General features: G+C 42.9%; 1 pseudogene; it reads left to right on the top strand.

Annotated features, from left to right (window-relative positions):
• Window positions 1-21,657, top strand: part of LOC147725152 (1-aminocyclopropane-1-carboxylate synthase-like protein 1) — a 198,209-nt pseudogene that overhangs the window by 77,955 nt on the left and 98,597 nt on the right.

The following is a 21,657-nucleotide window of genomic DNA, read 5'->3' as shown; positions in this document are numbered from 1 at the left end:
AGAAAAATTATAAATATAGATCAAAATTAAAGTCTATATTCTCTGTCCAGCCGGACAGGGATTAATAACATATATAATCAAGTATAGTCAATAAGTCTGAACAGTATCAAGTGGGACACGGCCTGTGTCCTACTACCACATAGAGACAACATATGACATACAAGAAGGTGTGAGGCAAGAGAGGGCAGTCTGTGTGTATTCCAAAGTTAAGCAGACAGATCATTTAAGAAGTACACTAGTGTGATTTCTTATATAATGCAATCAAATCATCAAGTGTAAGGTGTCGACGACGTTTCGATCCCCATTCATTACGGGATCATCATCAGGACATTTTGGTTCATGCCTTTACATATTTAAAACTCGAAGAATTATGAGGTTTTCAAGTCTGAACGCAGGAAACCTGGGTGGCTAGATAGCACTGCCAGTAGAGTCCTGCTGAAGTACGGGGGACACGGATTACGGTCCCGATATAATAGCATCCAGTTCCACAATGGGGTCCTTGGATCATGGTTGGGTCGATGCTCCTTCCGTCAACACGGAAGGAGCATTGACCCGACGATACAACGAGAAGAAGCGTGTCGCAGTCGCTGGGCCTTCCATCAACACGGAAGGAGCATCGACCCGAACGTGATCCAAGGACCTCATTGTGGAACTGGATGCTACTATATTGGGACCGTTATCCGTGATTATCCTTGTCTATTCAGCACCCTTTACAAAATGAGAAATGAGAGGGTGGAGACCTTGTTGGGTGTAGGTCCGTTGCAGGACTGGGTGAAGTTTAGGCCAGAGAGGAAAGCTTTGAAGGTGCACAGTACTGGATCATTTGCGTTGTTCCAGTATTAGTTGAAATCCCCAAGAAGACATTTTGAGCAGTTTTTGTATGTGTCAGGGTGACAACTGAACGAAAGATGCATGCTTGCCACCCCATCACAAACAGGTCTATCCAATCTGAAAATGTCATATTCAGGGGGAAACAAAAATGTCCAAAAACTGGTGAGGAAATTACATTGAGCCAAGATTCAGTTAAGATTAGGAGGTCTAGTTCTTTCCTAAGTATGAGGTCAGCAATATCAGCAGCATGCCTGACAGCTGATCTGCAATTAAGAAGCATCCATTTGATGTGGGATTTAGTTACTACTGCTCACTCAGACAAGCTATACATTGGATTCACCCAAACCCTCTGCTCCCCCACCTATCAGTACAGACAGCAAGGTAGGTCACACCATTAGCTGCTATCACAATGAAGCACTTTAAGCCCCTACAAAACAAACTCATGTTTAATCAGGGACACAATACTGGCAGTAAAACACCGGGACAGCAAATGCACTATCAAACGTAAGCACTCTTTCTACGCCTCCCTATGGCACAACCCAATAATAAAAATGGACGCTACAATCCCCCATTGGGGGACCTGGTATTCGCATCACATTTTATACATTAAAGATGGTAACCATAAAGCCAATCTGATTCCCTTCTCTCTCTCCTACAAAAATCCTTCAACATCCCTGACATGGAATTTGACACCTTCCTCAAAATCATAGTTGCGATTAACCGTAATCAATCCTTACTAAAAACACAAAAACCAAGCATTCTAAAGAAACAAGCTGCAGGCTCATCTCAGTACCAGCAAATCCTTCACAAACACACTCCTAATGCATACAAAAATCTCAAAACAGATTGTTAGTTTCCTTCCTTAAAGAAGGCTACACTCATCTTGCCGAGAAAAACTGGTCCCAAATATGGAAACACGTTACTAAGTTCAAAATCTCCCCACCATCTCACAGTGTAAATACTGGCTGCCACATAGATCCTTCTGCACCTCAGACAAACTCTTTAGACTGGGCCTATTAAATGTGAATAAATGTTGGAGCTGCTTAACCATGGTTGGTGACCTCGAACACATGCTATTTCCTTGGCCTTTGCTCTAGTCGTACTGGGAAGATATCAACAAAACCATAAACAACTTATTCCACTGTAAAATAACCATGGTCCAAAACCTCACATGTTTAAGCTCTTGGACTCCTACTGATCCCCCACTCACTAAATTAGGCAGAACAACTACTATTTCACTTACTACTCATGTTAAGAGTTAAAACGATCCTTTGTGATTGAAAATAATTCAAATCTATTTCCTACCACACTTGGTGGGCCTGGGTATGCTTCGTCAGAAGCTCGAACAATATTGGAAATGAAAATTTCAACCACAATAAATCTAGAGTGCTTTAGTTATCCTTAGATGCTTACACAAAAACTACTACACCTGTTTCTGAGCTGAATTCTACCCAGAAATCCTCCTCCCACAATTAGGCTCTTAGGATATCCCACCCCTACCCCCTCCAACCCCTTTCACTTCTTCATTTTTCACTATTCCTCTCTCGGACACTTTTCTCTCCACTCTCCTTTCACCTCACACAAGAAGTATAGCGTCACCACGTAAATATGGAAGCTTTCCACAACTGCTATAACTGATACATTTCGCTGATCTGAACTGTCCAATGATTTTTTAAGATTTGATCTGCAATGCCTTCACATTGCTGTTATGAAATCTACAAATGCTTTATATTGGCTTCTCACATAAAATGCAAACTACCACTGTGCACTCTTTACTTTGTATGTATCTACTTTTATTATATGAAAATGTTGATGAAATAATAAAAAAAAATAAAAAAAAAACAACAATAGAGTCTTCTCTGGACATGAAAAGAAATGTGTATACATTGATCTGCCATCAGTGTGCATTTTTCTTGTTCTTTACAATGATCCTTCTTCCTTGTGTTGTGTTTTAGATGCTGTGCTGATTGCCACTCCCTTCTATGGCGGGATCAAACAAAGCCTCTTTCTATATAGTAACGTCAAGCTGGTGTATGTTCATTTAGATAGCAAGGTATGACCTGTGCCCCATTTATTGCAGTCAGAACAGCACCATTACCAAAGAGGTAACAGGAATCTTTGGATCTTTTAAGCACAGGCAGGAGACTGCAAAATCACACCCAGCAGGTTTAAATTCCAGCAACAAATGCCAGACATTCTTCCATCCATTAGTTTATTGAAGTGACTCTTCGAAAAGTCCATATTTACAAACTCCTCATTGGATTGGCATACTAAGGCTGTGAAGATTTGAGTAGGTATCAACCCAAAATGAAGGAACCATAATTGTTGACTCACCTTCCACTCCATACATCTATATCAGTGGAAAAGTTGCTTCTAGTTGCCCCAGAACACCAAATGGACTGTCACGCTAGCATTCATAACCAGCGAGCTAGACTATGGCAACATAGTCCAGACTGCTCAGAATGCCACAGCAAGACTCATACTCAACCTTCCATGCCACAACCATATCACACCACATTTCAAGAAGCTTCAGCAACCCCTTATTCACTAGTGTATTCAATTCATACTCCTCACGCTCACATACAAAGCCATGCACAGCACTAGACCAGAATAACGAAACAGCTGCATAGACTTTCATCAACCCCTGGACACCTATGTTCTGCATCACTCTCACTCTCACACACTTTCTACATTTGCAAAATAAGAGCAGGAGGTCACCCTTTCTCCCATATCATACCCAAAACATGGAACAACCTCCCTAAAAACAAATAAGAGCCACATCCGCTCTACTTGTTTTCCACAATGTGGAAGAAGTGTGGCTCACTGGTTAGAGGAGGCAGACCTGGAAGCAGAGGTCAGCCCGGGACCAGCGTTCAATTCCTGGCTCGGCGGGGTCTCGAGTCCTAAAAAATGTCGATGGACTCGACAATTCTTGCTCCGGTGCCTACTTGATTCACGGGTTCACACTCTGCGACTCTGGGCAATAGCTTGCTTAATCTCCACAACGGCCCCTCGCGGCGGGATGCCTGGCTTTCACCTTGCGGATACCCTGCCGGGGTTATGTCACAGGGGAATACCAGGACGGGTTCCCTAAGCAAGCGCTTAGAAACCGCTCGGTGATTTGCGGTATATAAATTCCTGTACATTTACATTCACAAGAAGCTGAAGACCTGGCTCTTCAACTAACTCATGGGACCACACACCTACCACGGGTGAATAGTGCACTCTACAAATTGACATAATATAACAAATGTGTAGGTTCTAATTTGGATAATGATGTGCGAAGAATGGTAGTTATTGTAGAAATTAAATGAATGAAACTTATATAGCGCACGACTTACCCTGGGGCATCTCAGCGCTTGCTTAGGGAACCCGTCCTGGTATTCCCCTGTGAGATAACCCTGGCAGGGTATCCACAAGGTGAAAGCCAGGCATCCCACCGCGAGGGGCCGTTGTGGAGATTAAGCAAGCTATTGCGCAGAGTGTGAACACGTGAGTTGAGAAGGCACCGGAGCGAGAATTAACGAGTCCGTGGAATTTTTGAGCCCAAGACCCGCCGAGGCGGGGAATTGAACCCTGGTCCCGGGCCGAACTCAAGCTCCAGGTCTGCCGCCTCTAACCCCTGAGCCACACTTCTCCACAAAAAGAATCATTGAGCCTTAAGACAATTGCTTTTTGGAATTTGACATTATAATAATGATAATATGTCATTTTAGTAATTATAGTCTAATTAGCACCAACGTCCATTTGCTTCTCTTAGAGGTCAGTGTTGGTAGCTTCAGTTTAGTTCACATTGGATACATATCCATGTGAATATAACCCAGTTACCTAGATGTGAGAGGCTGGCCTGGTATATGATGTCCACAAATGTAAGTGGGCACCATGCACCAGTCCCGACAAACCTTATGGTGATTTGAGAGGGCTTAGACAACCTTAGAAAGCTCTCTAAGTGGTAGCTGTGGACAGCAGCCTTCAGGCGTTGTCCAGAAGAAGTGTAAAGTGTAGGAGAGTAGGATCTGCTTCTTGTAGTTGGTCCCACTTTTTGCTGATGTTTCACTCTTTTCGACTTAGACTGGCTGGGATCCTGCTATCCTGCTTTCTCCTCTAAATTGATTGCATGTAGTTTAGGTACACTCCAGATTGGATTCTGTGGTGCCCTTATAAGTCCCTGGTATATGGTATATTATGTACCCAGGTAATAAATACCCCAGAGGCCTCCCAGGGGCTGCAGCGTGTATTGTCCACTCCTGACAGACTACTCAAACAGACACCACAGGTCTGCTATAGCAGCCTGTGTAAGGTAGTGCATGCACCCCTTCCTTAGATATAGGTTCACCATATCTACCTTATGTCACTGCACATATAAACTTATCAGTCACCCCTATGGCAGGCCTTATCAATCCTGAAGGCAGGGTGCTCGTTTTTATGTGAGAGAGGCTCCTGGACAAGCAGACCCCCTCTGCAGCCTTCAGAACCTATTCTCTGGGGTTGTTTGTGATGCAGCCAACCATATACTCTTAAGTGCATTATAACCTCGCGGTCAAGGATAACTTTAAAACGGCTGCATGGAATCCTGTAATCCTTGGTGTCAAGCACCTTGGAATCATGCCTCACCGCCAGTAACTGGTGGGAGAGGTATGATTCAACCCTCCTAGAGGGAGAATTATGACAACATTGGTACAGCCGGTACCACCATACAGGAAACTGGCATCACAAAATGGATGCTGCCAGCCACAGACACGAGTCTGCCATACAGCTGCTAGATGAAACTCCAGCAAGGGAAGGCTTGACAATAGGTTTGCTGTCACAGGGAGGTGTGACCACCTCCCAGACAGGCTTTAGTGTATTGGGGCTGGGTGGGTGCATTCTGAGAGTATTTTGATGTCTGTACTGGGAGCACATTTGGTGTCCTTGTTCATAGTCCAGCTCAAACCGATTGCAGGGGCCATTTGCTCTGTTCTAGTGCAAAACTGGACAAAGGGTGTAGCCACCCCTCTCCCCTGACCCTCCCATAGGTGGGTCCCCAGAGTTTTTCCCGCCCCTTACTTGGGTATAAAGTAGGAACCACTGACTATAGGACTTTAGATTTTACCTTGGCGAAACTCTGATACAGAAACCAAGTACTTTGATGATCTGCACGATGCTGGATGACTGAAAAATCTCCCTTGGAGTAAAGGAGTTACTCCCCTGCTAAGTAGGCACCTAACTGCATCTGACCAGTTTCCATCTCTGAAATTCCTGAGGACTCTGAAGATATCTGCAATATGCAAAGTGGGTTCCTGAGGTCTCCGAGGTTGATCTGCGAAGTTGGTCTGCGCTCTCAGCAATTCTGAGGCCCGTATCCCTCGTGGGAGCTGTGCAACCTGAACCCCTGTGAACTGAGCTCTTTTGCAGCAGCATATGTTTTTACGGCAACCCCTGAGGCTGTGCTTTGGGCTACTTGTAGTCCTGACCCCAAGCAGTGTTTCCAATGAAGATTTTCCAGCCTACACTCCACAAGTGTTCCGTGGGCTGATATTTTGTGATTCCTCTCGAGGTCCCTTCAAGATCCCTGGTCCGTTGGCATCTGGTGCCTGTGAAGGTAAATTTAACTTTCCTGGTTGCTCCAGATGTGACCTGGTTCTCCATTGCTAAGAGAGTCCCCAGGACCTTGTTGGTCCTCACCGAAGCTGATTTCCTCTGAATGCATGGGTTGCATTTGCCAAGGCTTGTTGGTGTTCCATCTAAACACTGCCCACTCCCCCCCAGCACTCGACATCCTTCGTGGGACAGCGCACTTCCAGACTTTGGTTGTCATCTCCTGGTCCCCGTGGCTGCAAAGTGAAGCATTGCGTCAACTCACCTGAAGCACCCGACATCAGTGGGGATTCATCTACTGAGCCCCTGGTCCGGACACTTTTCATCTTCCCAACAGCAGCACCTTTCAGCATCACGCCTTTGAAAAGGATGAAGATTCCCAACATCACATGACACCTATGCACTTGTTCTATTTCGTTGACTCAGTTGCCTAACTCTCTACAAGCGCCAAGAAACCGTACGGTGCACGCTGCGCTCTATAAATGTTTTAAATTGGAAATTGGCTTCCCTGGGTTAGGTCACATGAGTACTCAGATGCTCACATGGGTGCTGGCCTTAGAACCTTTTATGTTTGAAAGGGTTTGCTCAAAGTCTTGTCCGAAGTGTCCTTCTTCTTTAAAATTCCAACCACAACTTTCCCATAGGATTGTATGGAGCTCACACCTGTGTTCACACACTGCACAGTCACTACCTTGGGTGGTTCCTTGGGGTCCCATTGATTCTAAGTGCTCTAGGCATTGTGTCTAGGCAAGTCATGTTTGTTATACCACTTTCTTAGTATATGGTTCGGTCTACTTCTGTAGCCCACTGTGTATTGTGCTATTTACTGTTGTTCTAGTGATTTATTATTGTGTGCCTTGTGCTCTAATCTCATAAAGAGGTTAGTATAGAGTGTTTAGTAATAAATACATATATTTTATATATTCCTTGTGTGGTTCTCTGTTCATTTGGTAATTCAGGAGGTTATAATCTGGTAAACCAAGTTGCTTTATATTCCTTTGTGACTTACCTGAAGGCTGCTCTCCAGAGCTACGATTAGGATAACTTTCAATAAAGGTCATCTTTAACTTAATCATCAATAAGGGTTGTTTAGAATGGTACAAGGTGCCCACTTTAATTAGTGGTCAGCATATACCAGGCCAACTTCTCACATAAAGCAGCTGGTTCTACCAGAATGCAATCTTATAGGTATAGATTAAAGGAAAAAGAACCTCAAAAGGTATTTATAAAAATATATGTTTATTGTATAATACTCTCTAACACCATTAGGTATCTCTGAAGTAGAGATCAACACACATCACACAATACTTTGCATAGAAATAATGTAAATAACACAGAATGCAAAGTGGACCCTGGGGGGGGCAAACCATATACTAAGAAAGTGGTATAAGAACCATGACGTGGGTCAAGACAATGTCCAGAGGTCGTAGAAGTGCCGGGGACCAAAGGAACCACCCAAGGTGAGAGACTAGGAGCCCCACAGAGGTTGTGTGCAGTGCGGGAACACAACTGCATTCCCTGAACAAATCAACGTGTAAGTCATGGTTGCAATTTTAAAGATTAAGGACCATTCCCAGTAGACCCTGAAGAAACCCAGTGTGAGACAGAAGGTTGGAGAGCCACCACACCCGTGGTTTCCCTAGTAACCACGTTACTCCCTAGTAACCACGTTACCTACACCAGGGAAGTTGGGTGCATAGGTATGAAGTGGTTTTCAAAAACCGCCATAGAACCCAATGGAGGCTTCAGGAAAGTGCCGCTGCTGGAGAAGGAGAAAGTGTCAGGTGCAAACCGAAGGTGGATTCAGGATAAGAAATACCTGCAAGCAGAGGGGAAAGAGTCTATGTCACTCAGGAGTGAACCAGAGACCTGGAATACGAATGCCCACCAATGTCAGATGTTGCAGGAGAGTTGAGGATGACCTTGATTCAGGCAATGCTGAGGAAGAAAGAGAATTGACAGTGACCTTAACTCTGCAGCTGTGAGAACCAGGCACTACTGAAGAAGACCAGGAGCCATGCACGAGCTGTCCCATGTCAGATGTAGAGAGTTGAGGGGTTGGTGTCCAGCAGGAGCTCCAGCAAGCCTTGGCAACTGCAAATAATGTAGATGTTGAAGAAGGTGCAACGCCGGGATCAGCAAGTGCCAGGGAAATCACCACAAGTAAGAGAGTCAGGACAAGGCCCGATCAGGAGAGCCCAAAAGAAACAAAGTTGACCCTCAACAGGACCCACAGGCCGGAGTCATTGGAGTCACAAGAGGAACTCAAGCAGCTCACAAAAAGATGCAGACCATTGTGCAAGGAATGCTGTGTGGATCAAGATTCTTGTCACTGGAGATGCTTGAGGTTGGAGCTACTTGGAGCCTGAAGATCTTGCTGAAAGGAAGCCAACAAGTCTTTCCAAAAGCAAGTTGATACGGTGCACAGTGGTTTGGTTCCTGCAGCTCTCACGAGGGATACTGGCCTCAAACTTGGTGAGAGGGCAGGGCTTGAGAGCTGTGGAGAACAACCACCTGTGTTGTTGGAACTTTCAAAGTCTGTAGGAGCTCTGGATCAGTTGGCCATTCAGCATAGTTGCAGTGCCTGCAGATGCAGAGATGTGACTCCTTCACTTCAAGGGAGTTTCTTTCAGGTGCCTTGGAAGCCCACAGGCCTTGGAAGGTTCCTGAATGATGCACTGGCACAGATTATGCAGCAGACTGAAAGGGAGATGAAGTGAAGCTCAAGCGAAGTCCAGCGAAACCCAGAGTGCCCAGACTGTAGAGGTTGACATTTTTTTGTCTGGATTGTATCGTGTTTCAAAATGAATCTAAGGGCCCACCCACAAGTAAGTCCTTGAGTACCCTTAGAAAAGAGTTGGGAGGATTCAGGGGACCATCCCAGGGGACAGTGGGGAGCATACTTCAATGTCCTTTGATCAGTTTTGTTCCATAGGGGAACCAACAGCTCCCAGAGTTGGTCTGAACTGAACTATCAATGAGGGCACCAAATGTGCCCCTCGTGCAGACTGAGTGGCACTGGCAAGTGCACTTACTCGGCCCCAAAACACTCAGCAGCAGGAAGGCAGAATAATGTTTCTGGTCGGCAGCAGCCTTGTTGTGCTGTCTGGGTCTAGAAGACTGGTATCAGGAGCGCTGAGAGCATTATTCAGTACTTGATATCATACCTCCCATACCATTTACGGTGTGGGAGCATGATTCCAACATGTTTGATACCAAAAATTATAAGATTTGTCGATCCCATTTTTAAGACTGTCTTTGCGTAATTAAACGGTGAACTTCTCGATAGCTGCTTCACTTACAACCCGGGAGATTGGACTTCGTAGGCCTAGGTGTGTCCTGCTAATGCACAGGCACCCTCACACTTAGAACCAATCACACTGCCTTCAGTATTGCAAAGGCCTGCTATGGAGGTGACTTGTAAGTTTTAATGCAGTGACAGTAGCTACAGGAAACCTATATCTTTTGTAAGTGGTGCTAGCACCAGCTTACACAGGTTGCAATAGCAGGCCTGGAGTTATGGTTTGCATGGTCTCCCAAGGGTGGCACAATACATGCTTCGGCCTAAGGGAGACCTCTGGGGTAGCTATGCCTAGAGTACATGGGTACCATATATTAGGGACTTATAAGGGTATCCCAGTATCCAATCTAGGATGTACCTAAGTACTTATCATAAGAATTTAGGGGAGAACACAAAGAGACTGGGGTCCTGATTAGCAGGATCCCAGTCAGACTAGTCAAAAACAGCTTAGCAGCAGGTAAAAAGTGGGGGTAACCATGAAATCAGATCTTACTCCACTACATACACTAGACATCACTTATCGTGAATGGAGCACACTGACGGTGGTTAGACAGCAAGGTTTATTGAATTTCTCTGAACCTTAATTTTCCCGTTCCTTGGTAAAGACGAGGATGGGGAGAGGGCAGTATGTGGATGTTTTTGGAAGTTCTCATTGCTTCATTTCTATGGATAAACTGAAGACTTTCAACTCAAGCAGAGGACCCCTAGTGGTAGAGAATTATTTTTAAAAAGCTGCACCGGGTGGACATACTTTGTCTCCATTCTACTTAGAATGCAGCAGTTATGCATGTTCGTCTGTCATACTGATTCATTGGAGCCATTTTGACTGTAAGTTACGTTTCTAATTACACTTTAACCTTATCAACCTCCTCTCATAATGTCAGTCTTTGAACTTGAACTGTAATGTTTGCTGAGCCATTACTTGTTACAACCAAGTGCTATATTGATGCAGAGTGCTTCTGTTTTTACACAGATAAGTGACACAACCTCTCGCCCATTTCAGTTGACTGTCCAGAAGTTGGAAAAAGCTTTACTGAAAGCAACATCCGAGGTGAGTGAGCTTTTCATGTTAGTCTTAGAAGAATTGCGCAGGATGTACCAGACCTCTATGGTATTGTACAATGCTAAAAACATTCACCTACATCTTGAATCTGTCCTATTTCCAATTCGAACAGCCAGATCAGGCATGTAGGTGGGGGGATGCCTCCTTCTTATGTGCATCTTTCCCCTTTTTATGCAAACTAGTGTGGACTGAACCTCTTATTGTGCTCATCAGTTCCACCTTGTAGCCTTTTAAGCACACTTTCATTCTTGTTGTTTATCTTCTTCTTTGTTTTCTTTTGCTCAGGCAGTCTAAGCTAGAAGGATCAAGGTTCAAGCTATGTCTACAGTCTGACAAATCATTTGTAATATGTGCCCAGTAGATGCCTGTGCTGTTGGGTGTGTGTGAGACCATCTACACAAGTCCGCTAAAAGAAAGAAAAGGAGACCCCGTATCACAGGAGACATTTATTATAATTCTTTTTAAAAAATCAGAAGGTAGGTACAGGAGCATCCAACCTGGGCCTAGTATCAAGCATGTCCGCAGACACTAAAGGGCCGAATTCTGCAAATGTTTATAATCATTCATGGTATTAAACCATGGGTGTGTCTGTCATCTTTTCTCTGGTGTATGATGACTTATTCTACCAGATCAGATTTCCAAACTACACAGATGGAGCTTCCTGACGAGGATCTGGAGACCTATGTAAAACTAACACTGATATATCTAATAATGCTTTGATGACATACATTCACTGTTGGGATCAAACCCGGCTACAATTTGAGGTTGATGGTTCCATTCAACCACTGGACTTTGACATCAAGCTTGCCAGTGACTGCCAGAGCAAAAAAAATCAAGCTACGTACATCTCCAGCACTCTCCCGTAATTCACAGCTGCACGGGAAGGATCACCGGCATCATGGTATACTCATACCCCCTGATACCACACCACTGTATACCTACTTTGGCAGGCACCCCTAGGTTTTCTTAAGTTCAAGAAAAGTTTATTCAAGCAATTGAGATAAAAAATACAGAGTATAACGATAATAGATATACAAGAAACATACAGTTTAGCTGTTCAGATTGGCATTAAAGGAGTCAATAATGGGTAATAGAATAATATGCAAAGATAATCAATAATTGGTAAATACATATTAAGTGAATACATAAAAAATAATTTAGTAAAATAAAGTATAAATATAATCACAGAGAAAAAAGATGACAATCTAGAGGAAGTCATGGAGGTGTGGCAACTTCTTGTTGTAAAGGGGTTTGAGACAAAGATCGCCTGGCATGCATATCAATGAATGTTGTGACCGGGTCCCATAGTTCTTTTCGTTTTAGGGCTAGATTAATCGGGTAAACAAATGTTGTATCTAACCTATGATTATAGCAGACTGCATACCACCATGCTTGGTATGATAATTTGGTAAAATCCTTCCAATGTTTAGTTATTTGCTGAAAGGCTACTGCTATTAGCAAATCTATTATTCTTATGTTAAAAGTGCAATGATCCCAAATGGGGGAAACGCTACCTAAGAAAATATGAGAAATAGAAAAAGGGAGATTGGAAGAAAAAATAGTGTTAATTTGAGACCATATTTGAACCCAAAATGTATGTACTGGGGGTACATGTAAAAAGCATGTGGAATAAGTCTGCACCTGGTGAGGAGCAAGTCCAACAAGTTTCTGAAATGTCTGAATGTCTTCTGCTTAGAACAAGTGGTGATAATAAAAGTCTGTTATAAATAAAAAAAAGTGTTTGTGTGGTATTTGAAGCCCGTGATGATTTGTGTAGTTTTAACCATAAGGTATACCATAATTCTGTAGACCAGGAATCATCCAATTCGTCTTCCCATGTACTTTCTGTGTTAGTTTTAGCACGGGGTTTTGGCGAGGCATGGAGAAGATTGTAAATCCTGGAGGCTTTAGCACCATGGAGTAATAAGGGTCGCAGTGCTGAAGTGTTAAAAGGTTCAGGACATAGAGGAGGGGGAGAGGTAGTGTGAGTGTTGTAAGCAAGTTGAATTGCATGTGTTAACAAAGAAAATTTTGTATGAACGATAGGAGGGAATTGAAACAAAGCAGCAGCGAGAGAGTAAGAAATAATTTGATCCTGGTGAAACAATTGGTGTACCAAAGTAAGACCCCGTTGTCTCCAAGATTTCCAGAAAATCGGTTTATTATTTATTAAAATGGAGGTATTATGCCAAATCGGTTGTTCGAGAAAAGAAGATATAAGAGGAGAAGGGAGAATCTTGGAAGTGTATTTGAGAATAGGAGTAAATATGGATTGTGGTTTGCGAGAAAAAGAGATATTCTTTGAAAGAAAAAGGAGAGATAAAAGATTGTTCTAAGGTAGTCCAAAGGGGAACAGGTATAGATGATTCTGATAACCATTTTGATGCATGATTTAATAAAAAGGATATATGATATACGGAAATTTTTTGAAAATTTACCCCTCCCTCTGTTTTTGGGCGAATTCATTTAAAGATAGACATGCGTGACTTTTTGTTACCCCGTAGGAAGGCAGATTGAATCGAGTTAATTTTCTCGAAGTATTTTAAAGGGATAGAAAGTGGGATATTAAAAATTTGTGTACAAAATTATGGGTGAAAGCATCATTTTAATCGTGTCCCATTTGCCCCACCAGGATAAATATAACGGGTGCCATTTCGAGTTTAAGGTGGTAATTTTTTGTATGCAGTCTTTCATACATCGGGTAACTGTGCCTGGGATGGAGGCTGTGAAATGAAGACCTAAGTATTTATTAGAATTAGGATTCCATGTAAAACCCGAGTTGGTAAAGTCTGCTTTATAGGTATATTTAGTAAGGGGTAGGATTTTGCACTTATCTACATTTAATTTATACCCGGAGACTTGCGCAAAAGAATTCACTTCATCTAGAAAAGCCAGAAGGGATGATTGAGGTTGGGATAGAAATAATAAAACATCGTCAGCATATGCCGCCATTTTGACAGTAGTCTGTTGGAATTTGAAACCATGAATTGCATCATTCTGACGGATCCGCAATAAGAAAGGTTCTAGGGCCAAATTAAATAAAAAAGGAGATAGTGGGCAACCCTGCCTTACCCCTCTACCAAGGGAGAAATATGAAGAGACGCCTCCATTTGCTGATATTGCTGCTCTTGGATGGGAGTATAGGAGAGAGATTAAGGTAGACATTTTTGGTCCAAAACCAAACCGTTTTAATGTATGAAAGAGATTCGGCTATTCAACCCTATCAAATGCTTTTTCTGCATCCAAACCTATGGCTGCAAGAGAATGGCAGGAATGCGAAGTCTTAGAAAGAATATCAAAAAATAATCCAGTGCTATCTGTAAGCAATCTGCCTTTAACGAAACCAGATTGTTCTTTTCCTAAAAGTTCAGGTAAGTGAGCATCCAAACGAAGGGCAAGAGCTTTTGAAATTTTTTTTTAATCTATATTAACCAACCAGATGGGCCCGATAATTTTTGCAAAATTGCGGATCTTTACCTGGTTTAGGGATAATGCAAATAAAAAGCGTCCGAAAAGGAACCAGATGAAGTACCAGATTTCAGAAATGTGGATAATAGAGTATGTAATTTGGGAATATTTAAATTTGAGAAGTGGGAAAAAATTATACTGTGAATCCATTTGGACCCGGAGCTTTCTCCTTTTTTGAGAGTCTTTAGCAAAGAAATATCCGGAAGGCTATCTGAAGGAAGCCGGATAGTAGACAAAACACTGGGAGGCCCCTAGGTTTTCTAAATTGTGTACATGGACTGAAGAGCACCCAACCCTGCCTTCATCTCTTTTACAGCATATTCTGGCATGTTTCTCTTCGCCTATACCTAGGCACCAGACCTGGATTTCCTCATGCCCTTACCAGTCCAACAGCAGTGCTTCCCCGACTATGCCTCTGAGTACTCTGGCCACTTAGAACACTCTGGAAGCTAGCCTAACCCATAGAAGTAGATTTAGGTCTGACTCAGAAGTCGCTTTGCCTATTTGTCATGCTTCCTGATGTCAGATATGGTTTCTGATGCCTTCAGAGCAAAGTTAAATGCTACATATAGTACTTTCAGTATATGAAACCGTCAGTCAGTATTAACTTTATTCGACATAAAGACCATAAAAGTGCAATAAAAGATACATAAAAATACAATTAAAATCTGAAATTTTGACAAAACATTTTAAGATCATTTCATGTATACAATCATTAGACCTTAATATCCTTCATTTATAGCATCCATACATTGTTTTTATAGAAGTGCTTTAATATAGAGAAAAGTGAAAAGGAAGAAGTGCAAAAACCACAACTAAGGGTCCGCTATGCATTACTGACTACCTATTTTCTGATAGTCCTCTGTTCTATTTCATAATAGCTGCTTTTGAAGGTTTCTTAAAATCCATGATTTATAATATATTTCATAACAATAATTATAAAACCGTATTATTAAAGTGTTGTGTATCAGTTAATCATTTATAAAATATTAAACAATATTAATCATATCATCTATCTAATATTCTTTCTGGCATAAACAACAGCCCACAAAAAGCTCAACATTCCACAACAAAGCTCAACAGTAGGCAGTGATTGCAAGACAATATGTGCAGGGTGACATTGTGTGAACTGTAGGGACCTTAGAAAAGGTTGGATGCAACGTTTTCTCCATTGGTTATAAAATTTACAAAAAAGTACACGGGCAAGGTGCTCTGAGGCATCATGCCGTCACAAGGGCAATTGCTTAAATTCAATGACTTATCATTAGGTCTGGGGAAGCTCACCGGCGGATGTAAAATATCCATTCGAAAGTGAGTCAGGATGAATCTGTGCCTTGAATTAGATACATTTTTTAAATGTAGCTACATGTCGTGACCAGTTAAAATAAGCTGATTCTTAAAAAAGGGTTTTAATAATTCAGTGGTCATCCGAAGGTTCTGTAAGTGCACAGTGCATTCTTTTTATCAATGCCATTTTACTAAAAGCTGCCAGGGAATCAGGGTTCTCAAAGTAGTGCGGATGACCCAGGTCTCGAAACAAACGGTGGATGTATACCAGCCACGGAATGTGAGTGAACAGGTTTGATTTTAAGCAATCCCCAATAATAGTATGGTTTAGGGCGGTATTTTCCGAGGGCCAGACTTCATTCCAAAGTAATACGGATTGCATCCTTATTAGGACAATAAGAGACGGGACCCCCAACTCAGCGTTACAAACATATGTAGGGGCGCTTTTGGGGGTGGCAAGTAGATACCTCAAAAACTCATTCTCCACCACTTGCAGTGCTGTACATTGTCTATGCCTATATATCCCGCCCCATATAATGCTAGGCTAATGTATTTGGCCATATAAAGCGTAATCATCTCTGCTTGGGGGTTTGTGCCCAACCTACTGGCTAATCCTCGTATGGCCATGCTAGCATTGCAAAATAATAGGGCCATGGTAGATATAGGGCAGTTCCTTGCACCTTCTTTGTAGAGCAGGACACTAGATATGGAAAGCTATCTGTAAAATCTATATTGGTGTACCTGATTTTTATATCACGGCAGGTGGTAGTTTTCCTGTCACACTTCATTAATGTTTTAGACTGATTAACTAGCAAGTCGTGAGCCTGCATAAATTCAACAAACGTGTTAAGTTAAGTAGGGAATGCAAGGGAAGGAGAGTTGGGGCCATAAGAACGACATCATCCGCATCGAAGAGGGCCGGCACTGAACAATGACCCAGCTGAGGAAAGTTTTTAGAAAGTAAAATCATTGATGCGCCTACATTAATTACATATAATGAAAAAAGAAAGGATGCTACAACTCAGCTCTTGCTTACCCCTCTCTCCAAGATGAACGGCTGCATGCATTCTCCTCTAATGCTGTATCTAACCATAGTTTTGGATCTTGTATAGAGGTCTCTCAGGAAATTAATGATCGGTGTCTCAACTACCATGTCGGACATAACTGTCCATAGCTTAGAGTAAATGACACAATAAATTCCAATCCTTAATCTTAGTATATTTTCCTATTAACATGCTTAAATTGAGGCCATGTTAGAATTGTCCCAACCTCAGTGCAAAATCTATACTGAAGGGCTGGCAAAATATCTTTTGATTCTGATAACTCTTGTAGCCTGTTCAGAATAATACGGTACGCTTTCTTCACTAAAATGTCAAGCAGGGAAATTGGCCTATAACACGCAGAATTATGTTCGGCTCCCTTTTTATAAATAGGTATGATTATTGATTCTGCCCGTGTGGGAAGATAGCCTTTATTACAACTGACCCTTAATACAAGTTAATAAGGGTCCCCATACAGCGACGTTAGCTTTATACTGGTCAACTGGGATAGCATCAGGGCCGGGTGCTTTCCCACCTTTAGCAGTAATTGCTCTGTTGACTTCCTCCAAACTAAACTGAAGAATTGGGGAGGTTTGGTTTGAGAATACAATGTCTTTATATAGCCTTGGTGCATGATGAATCAAACCATCCATTTTTCTCCTTTTTTGTTTTCTGGTAATGAGGAGACACTCCTCAACCAATGTGTGATTGCTAAAAAGGCATTAATAATAGCTTTTGGGTGTTTGGTTTCATCTAACTAGATGAAATGGTTTTTCACTTTTCAAAATGGCGACTAGCGAGGAGCTCAAGAAATGAGCTCTGTTGGCTGGGGATCGTAATTGTTCTAAATCCCCGTTTAGCCCGTGTTAACCACGCCGGGTTGGCTTAACTATGGATGTATGACATCACAACGCATGCTTTTACATCGCATGCTTTTACATCGCAGGTTTTACAACGCATGCTGTTACAACGCATAGTGTTGAGGGGTGCTGGATAGTGAATAGTTTAATTTACTATTCCAACTCCAGTCCCCGTGGATAGTAGGGAAGGTGTTGGATAGTAAATTAAATCTATTCCCTATCCTAGAGCGCCCCCCAGCGCAATGCGTTGTAATGGCATGCGTTGTAAGGCTTGCAATGTAAAGGCATGCGTTGTAAAAGTTGCGTTGAAAAGGATGTTCCCCCTTAGCAACATAACAAGAAATCATCAGGAAGAAGACTTTATCCCCATCGGAGAACTTACCTTTGATTTCAGAGACGGATCACAGGGGCTGACTTCTGCAGAGATCCAGGAAGAGGACGAATACGCAGGATCCGCCCTTGTACCGCTGCAGGAACTGGACCGAGGGGAGCACAAGGCAATCGGGCCCCTCGAGCGAGACCCACAGCGTTTGAAGCGCAGCTGCAAAACTCGGGGCTTACGTATGGACGGTCCGCTCTCTGGCCAGTTCACACATCGCCTCCCGCACCAGGACTGGATCTGGGCAGGAGCGGAGGCGTAGGAGGTGACGAGCTGCCCTGTGCCTATGCTCCACAGCGCCACGGACATTGCCTCAGGACCAGAGATTCGACGGCAGCGGCCCAGCATAGAGACATGCAGTGGACCTGGGCGAGCTCCGTAGGCGACAACCAATGAGAGCAGCATACAGAGGTGAGCAGCCTGCCGCAAGGGACAGCCCAACCGTCCTCCCCTAGAAGCGAGTACCCGCCGACGATAGAGGGCATTGCATCTGTTTTGCACACAATCAACAGCCCGACCCTCCTCCCTTAGACGCAAGCACCCAACTAAAGAGGGCATTTTACTTATCCTGCCCTCAGCCCAGACTGCTCCATCTCCGGTTGCCTTGTTACCACGGAGACTGACGCGGGAGCTGGTGCAGGCATTAACAAATTTAAACAAACTGTAAACTTCCCAAAGCACTCGAAGTCGCTGAACACTGGAGCAATGAGCTTCTCTCGGGGAGCCAGACCCTGGTCTCTCTGATGCCAGTGTTTTTCAATTCTCCATTGCTCCTTGCGCTGGGCGGTCCCTATATACTTTCTATGTTCTATGCCACCCGGTTCAATCGGCACTCTCGAGGACTTGGTGGGTAATGCAAAGCCCCATTTTGGGATCTCACTGAATAAACCATCAGCCCTACCCTCTAAAATGAATGCTATACATGCTAAAGGCCCACTCCTCACTAATTCACCAAAATAAACAGAGGACCATATCCCTACACTCTCCTTACTTACAACTAAAAGAAACAAAGGACCGACTTCTGCAAAGTGCCCTCATGGAAAGGGAGAGAGGACTTACCCCAGATAAGGCTCACTGCATGGAAAACAAGATAGGACTACGCCCCTGATCTCCTGATAATCAAGCAGCCATATTGGAATGACTCCTATGCTGGCTACTAAATAGCAGACTGTGCCCGATCTCATCTGACCCCTAGGAGTGCAGCGCCCTGGCACCACAGGTTTTTTAAAGAATAACAAGAACCTCCCACCACCAGGAATATCACCAAATATAAGAGTATATATATAAGAGTAAAAGGACCTGCCACAAGGCACCAGCATCTGTAACACACCTGGCACCACAGGTTTTTAAAGAATAACAAGAACCTCCTACCACCAGGAATACCACCAAATATAAGAGTAAGAGGACCCCAGGAGTGCAGCACCCTGGCACCACAGTTATTTTTGGTGTTTTTTTGATTTAAGAATAACAAGTACCACCCACCTCCAGGAATATCACCAAATATAAGAGCAAGAGGACCTACCCTAAGGCGTCAGCATCTGTAACAAGCAGTGACCTATCACTTGTTATACTTTCCAATTAGATCTCCTTCAACTCTACCTCTCACAGAATTTTGACCTTCTTACCCTGCTCCAGCGGGACTCCGAATTTCATTTTCTGACTCAACATCACCTTTTCCCTGAAACCTCAGAACACTCATTTATTCATCAGTGGGGCCCATAACACTGCACACTTTTCTACACATTTAATTCAATTTCAGAGATCGGTGAAAAACAACCAAGGAGAACCGCTGAAACATTTAGTGGAGTGTCTAAACCTATTTAACTAGTTATTTATATACACCTAAAAATTATACAGTTTACCATGGTTTTATCAATCATGCATATTATTCAGACACACCACCATAGTGGCAATGGATCTGCTAGAATGAAAATTAGGCGTAGGAAAAATTACAAGACCAGCTTTTAACTTTCCAAAACATTTAGCATGTCTGTCATTTAAGCATTTATTAATTCTTTATTCAGTAAAAATCTTAAACTTTATTTCAGAATGATCATTTTCTTTGAACTCAGAAATAGTCGTTTATTTCAGAAAGCAGTTAAAAGTGTAGCAAAGAACAGACAGTTCCAATTTCATTCTCTCCTAACATCCCTAACTAACGCCCTCATCTTATCATTCAGTCCTGTAAGGAAAACAAGAAATAAATTAAAGTATCTTACATTCAGAAATTGATCTCCAGTCCAGCAGCACTTCGTGGGGAAATCGAAAAAGCGACCCCTTCTAAGTAAAATCATGAGTTTTTATACACTAATTTCCTAGCCTAACCTGACTAAAAAGTATCTAGCATCATCAACTCGGGTTCTTATTGGACAATTTGGGATGGGTGAGCATCTCCTCACCATTACCACATCGTTTTCACGGTGAATCAGCAGGTTTAATAGAGTGGTATTGTTTAAACAGTCTCTGGCCTAGTCACAATTTTGACCCGATACATTTGCATCCTTTCCCACGTTCTGACCACTCGAACATCCATGTTTTGGCAATCATCTTTTGTTTCTAGGGCATTGCGGTCTTGAACTTCCTCTCTGAGCACAGGCAGTTCACTCTCTCCTGCAGGCTTTAGGTGCGCATTCGCAGTCCAACATTTGCTCGCAGTTTGCCAGATCGGTCATGTTTCAACTAGGCCTCAGAGGCCACTTTTTGGAACTATCATAAAACAAACACAAATTCATGTTAAATATAGAACTGAAACCCTTCTGTTTACCTCCCACCTTACTAATGTATCCCCATTAGTTGTTACCTAGCAAATAAGCCACATAAATGTGTTTTATACTTCCATATCCGACGACTGTTGGCACAATAACATATAAAATAAGCACATTTATGCTGCGTTTGTTTATATTTAAGTTGTGCGTTAGTTCACATTACGATAACAATACAAATTAGTTAATTATGTTGCTTCATGCAGACAAATTAGTACCCTTGTGTGTACAAATGTATGCATCTTAAATATCTGTTAATGTTATGGAACATTGATTTCACAAGGGGTAAACACAATTTTGTTTTTCCACCTTGCTCCATCAAACCCACTCCCCTAACAAGCAAAACACACACCATGGAGCCCATGGGCCTACACACCTACTTCATCAAATACCCCACCAGCCTCTCAAAAAGGCAGCCAAAGGCTTCAAACATAGATTACCTAAATCACACCCAGAAACCCCAATCTCTGACCCTTACTTCTCAAATACCACAGGTCACATATCAAATGACATTATCTTCAGCATCACCTCGTACCCAGACATCTCCTCACCCCCGATCCCGCTCCCCATCCCCATGACCAAATCCTCATCTCTTTTTCAGACAGCTCATCCCTCCCCACCTCCCCCATTAATATCATTTCTGATATGTATCCAATCTCCCCTCACACAACTACACCCGATAAATCAGCAGGCCCACTTTCTCCCCCTCCCTATACCACGATTCTCACCGTCCCCTACTTACACAACTCACACCAATACCTCCTCAAGTCCCCTCTCTACTCCCCCCCTCCCAGGGACTACCACTCTATATGGATGCAGCATAACAAATCAAACACCCCTAAAGCACACAAATACCCCTTCGCGCCCCCCATCCACCCCGCTCGTCACCACGGACTACCACACTGAAATACCACCACCCCTCAATCCAGCTCTCCCTACTCCCCAAAACACCACACAAGTCACAACCCCTCCTCAATTAACCACAGGCCAGGATACTAATTTGATAACAACTACACATTACCCGTGATTAGATGAGATACTACTGTCTTTACAACAAATCAAAGACAACATCCATTCTCAACATGCCCT

The sequence above is a fragment of the Lissotriton vulgaris genome, chromosome 4_1 (assembly GCF_964263255.1).
Source record: "Lissotriton vulgaris chromosome 4_1, aLisVul1.2, whole genome shotgun sequence".
Lineage (NCBI taxonomy): Eukaryota > Metazoa > Chordata > Amphibia > Caudata > Salamandridae > Lissotriton > Lissotriton vulgaris.
This window is presented reverse-complemented; position numbering and strand designations above follow the sequence as displayed.